The sequence below is a fragment of the Haematobia irritans genome, chromosome 4, assembly GCF_050003625.1.
Source record: "Haematobia irritans isolate KBUSLIRL chromosome 4, ASM5000362v1, whole genome shotgun sequence".
Classification (NCBI taxonomy): domain Eukaryota; kingdom Metazoa; phylum Arthropoda; class Insecta; order Diptera; family Muscidae; genus Haematobia; species Haematobia irritans.
Genome location: NC_134400.1, coordinates 204073080 through 204077938, shown reverse-complemented (window position 1 = coordinate 204077938; position 4859 = coordinate 204073080). Strand labels below are relative to the sequence as shown.

At 28.6% G+C, this 4859-nt stretch overlaps 1 long non-coding RNA gene across 1 annotated transcript; it reads right to left on the bottom strand.

Moving 5' to 3' along the window:
* Positions 1-1365: 1365 nt before the first annotated feature.
* On the bottom strand, positions 1366-3523 carry LOC142232924 (uncharacterized). The gene is made up of 3 exons (XR_012721253.1): positions 3328-3523; positions 3168-3264; positions 1366-1673 (listed from the first exon to the last, which is right to left on the bottom strand). It is a non-coding gene; the product is annotated as an uncharacterized LOC142232924 (long non-coding RNA).
* Positions 3524-4859: the final 1336 nt, after the last annotated feature.

Below are 4859 nucleotides of genomic sequence, written 5' to 3'. Positions count from 1 at the left end.
TGGATTCATTTTAAAACGAATAACACCTGTTTTCTTTATTTCTTTTCGGTGAAAACCTTTGACTAGAACCATGTCATATTTCTATTTGCAGCCGTTCATATTCACGTTTAGCCGAGTTTTTTTTTTTTTTTTGAGCCATCACATCAACACTTTGTCTAAATTTTATTTTTTGTCGAAATTTTATTTATATCGAAAATATTATCAAAATGTTATTTCTATAGAAAATTTTATCAAAATGTTATTTCTATAGAAAATTTTTGTCAAATTTTTTTCTATAGACAATTTTTGTCAAAACTTTATTTCTATAGAAAATTTTGCCAATATTTTTTTTCTATAGAAAATTTTATTTCTATAGATTTTTTTTTTTCAAAATTTTATTTCTGTAGAAAATTTTGTCAAAATTTTATTTCTATAGAAAATTTTATCAAAATTTTATTTCTATAGAAAATTTTGTCAAAATTTTATTTCTATAGAAAATTTTGTCAAAATTTTATTTCTATAGAAAATTTTGTCAAAATTTTATTTCTTTAGAAAATTTTGTCAAAATTTTATTTCTATAGAAAATTTTGGCAAAATTTTATTTCTTTAGAAAATTTTGTCAAAATTTTATTTCTATAGAAAATTTTGTCAAAAATTTATCAAAATTTTATTTATATAGAAAATTTTTATCAAAACTTTATTTCTAAGTTTTTCTATAGAATTTTTTTCAAAATTTTATTTCTGTAGAAAACTTTTATTTCTATAGAAAATTTTGCCAACATTTTTTTCTATAGAAAATTTTTGTAAAAATTTTATTTCTTTAGAAAATTATGTCAAAATTTTATTTCTATTGAAAATTTTATTTCTATAGAAAATATTGTCAAAATTTTATTTCTATAGAAAATTTTGTCAAAATTTTATTTCTACAGAAAATTTTGTCAAAATTTTATTTCTATAGAAAAATTTGTCAAAATTTTATTTCTTTAGAAAATTTTGTCAAAATTTTATTTCTATAGAAAAATTTGTCAAAATTTTATTTATATAGAAAATTTTTGCCAAAACTTTATTTCTATAGAAAATTTTGCCAATATTTATTTCTATAGAAAATTTTGTCAAAATTTTATTTCTATAGAAAACTTTGTCAAAACTTTATTTCTATAGAAAATTTTTGCCAAAATTTTATTTCTATAGAAAATTTTTGTCAAAATTTTTTTCTATAGAAAAATTTTGTCACAATTTTATTTCTATAGAAAATTTTGTCACAATTTTATTTCTATAGAAAATTTTGTTAAAATTTTATTTCTATAGAAAATTTTGTCAAAATTGTATTTCTTTAGAAAATTTTGTCAAAATTGTATTTCTTTAGAAAATTTTGTCAAAACTGTATTTCTTTAGAAAATTTTGTCAGAATTTTATAGATAATTTTGTCAAAATTTTATTTCTTTAGAAAATGTTGTCAAAATTTTATTTCTTTATAAAAATTTTGTCAAAATTTTATTTCTAACAAAACAGTAAAAATCTACCATTTTTGGTAGAATTTTACCAACTATGGCAACGTTGCTCCTCTGAAGCCATATAAGCACATATCGGACAAATGGGATGATAGAAAATTTAGCTTTTGAGTCGATCAGTGTACTTTTCATATTTTCCCAGTTTTAATTCAATACTTTTACTTCGTAACTCCCAACTAAATCCTGCAAAGAATAGAATATTAAAAATCATTAGTTACAATAATTGCCAGTACTTTATATAATTTTTTATAAAATATGAGAAATATCTCAACTTTCAGAATCTTCAATTCTTTTCATTAAATTTAACGTCACACTAAAACTACGCCAATTTGTAAAAATCTAATAAAGGAGAATGTTTAACGCAAACGGAAGTAATTGTACATTCATTAACCCTCTAATGCCCCAATTTTTGTGTCAGCTGATTAAATATTCAATGTTAAGGACACCAAAGCAAGAAAATTTATCAAGAAAAATGTATACGGTAAGATTCAGTATATGTTGTTCTTTTTATTTTATTCATTTTTGTTGTTTTAAGGTGTGTTTTACTAAAAGCTTCCTTATTTAATGAAGCCCGCCTAAAGGCGGGATTGGGCATTGCAGGGTTAAATACAACATACTGTAGTTTCAACACTTCATTGACTTTTATCCTCAAGCTTCTTTTATATAGACTTGACGATAGACTTTCATTTGATCTACATATAGACAATGTTATTAGTCAAACGAATTTGACTCTACGCCAATTGTACAACTCTGATTTGATGCTGCCTTTTTCATTCAAAAAGAGACTTGTACATGCTTTGGCAATGCCCAATATTCTATACGGCATTGAGGTTTTTTGTGGCACAAATGCTGGTAACATAAGGAAAGTTAAACTAGCAATTCATAGAATAGTCCGTTATCTACATTCATTGCGTCGATATGACCACATATCTCCTCATGTCCAGGATTTCCTGGGGTGCCCATTTTCGAGTTTTATTGACTTCAGATCACTTGTTCTTTTCCACAAAATTTTCAGTGCTCAGTCACCTCGATTTCTCGTGGACTTATTTTCATTTGGCCGATCGCGGCGAAATCAGATTGTTGTACCTCTTGCCAGAGGTCATATGGACAAGTCATTTCAGGCTAGAATCGCCAGATCTTATAACTGTCTCCCTACTAATTTAAAGGACTTCTCGATTTCTGATTCGACATATCGTAAAAGATTACTCGATCATCTTGGATCACCTGCATGAAGCTTATCCAAACTCGAGTTAGTAGTGCTGCTTTGTTGTGCTTGTTTGAGTAAATAATATTTTCTTATTTTGTCTTTTTTCAATCATAATGGGAACTAAAAATGTTTTGCCATATTTCATTTTTTTTTTTATTTTTTTTATCATATTATTAATTATAATTGTCATATTTTATTTTTTGTCATATTATTAATTAATCTATTTTATACCTCATATATGTAATTATACTTTTTATATACTCGCATATATTTTTACGTTGTCATAACTTCAATTATACTTTAGTCACGGTTAGTAGTCCATTGTAATTTACATAAATTGGCCGCTATGTGGCTTCAAATTACATAATGAAAATAAAATAAATAAATAAATAAAAACAAGCTCAAATTTGAGATTATTAAAAAAAAAAAGAAAAACACCCTGTCCTAGTAAATTAATCATATATACGTACCAGTTTTTTCTCTCAAATTCAATGATAGGATGTTTCAGATGTTGTAACAAAGATCGAGATCTAGCGATGTGTCCCATTACAAACGAATCGGTAATCGCTGAAAATATAAAAAAAAAATTATATTATTATATTGAGTTATAATGGCGTAATGAAATAGTACCTTAAAATATATTGAAATTCGCAAATTACTATTCCATATATGATTTAGTAAATAAATTCGAAACCGATATTGATACTTTTATGCTTAATGGGAAACTTCGATTAAATTGGAAAAATGTTACCAATTCAATAGATTCCCCAAAAAAAATTAATATAGCAAGGTGTCTGGCCACATTGACAACTGATTAGTGTACATATGCGAAATTATTCCCTGCAGAAGACGATTTACCAAAAACAAAAATGTTGTCTCAAGTATTATGCGCTTTATGCGCTTTACAGACTATCAGTTATTCCGGACGGAATGTCGGTGTTTGTAAAGAATCTTACAGTGTGTCGGATCGATACGACTTGTCGGCGATGACTAAATAATCGGTAAATGTGTTATCGATCCCATAAACATTCAACAGTATCGATTATGCCTTCGGACTTAACTTATAATGTGCACAATATATGGGATATGTTCAACACGAGCACTGTCGTCCGGAATAACTGATAGTCTATAAAGCGCATTACAGACTATCAGTTATTCCGGACGGAATGTCGGTGTTTGTAAAGAATCTTACAGTGTGTCGGATCGATACGACTTGTCGGCGATGACTAAATAATCGGTAAATGTGTTATCGATCCCATAAACATTCAACAGTATCGATTATGCCTTCGGACTTAACTTATAATGTGCACAATATATGGGATATGTTCAACACGAGCACTGTCGTCCGGAATAACTGATAGTCTATAAAGCGCATTAGGCGCATTACGGTGACTATCTCCAATGTTCCCGGCAGTGTTGCCAGGTTGGGGGGTTTCCCCCAAATTTAGACAATGCTTCTGTTGGCAGGGCATTTTCAAAGTTCGACATAATTTAAAACAAATTAAGAAATCGTATGTTAACTTCAACCGCTGGAAGCATTTTAAGAGTTAAGGTGGGTATTAAGTTCAAGTTTTTTCACTAAAGTGGAAATTTTTGCAAATTTTATTATTACTTGATGGGGGGAATAGCCCAAAGCAAATTTTCACCAAGTTTGTATTCCTTAAAATGGATTATTAAAGAAAAGTAATCGTGAAAAACTGACGATTTTAGCGGCTAAACTCGAGCTTAATACCCACCTTTAAGTATTCCTTAAATTATGGATGTTATAATTTTACACCTAAAGGGTGATACGGTCAAAATTTGGTCAATATAAACTTGACGTATTACTTTCAATTTTGCATTTAAAAAACCTGAACACCCCTCATTTTGAAGGTGTGTGTGTAGAATGTTGCTCCTATTTTGATTTTGGAATTTACTCTTCAGTTGTCAAAATGTCGTCCAAGCAAGAAGAGCAGCGTATCAAAATTTTGCTCGCGCATCGCGAAAATCCGAGCTACTCGCACGCAAAGCTGGAAAAATCGCTAAAAGTTGCCAAATCAACCGTTACAAATGTAATTAAAGTGTTTGGGGAACGTTTGTCGACAGCCAGGAAGTCTGGATCGGAGGGAAATCGAAAACCGGAAGCGCTGAGACGACAAAGAGAGTTGCCGGTAGTTTCAAGT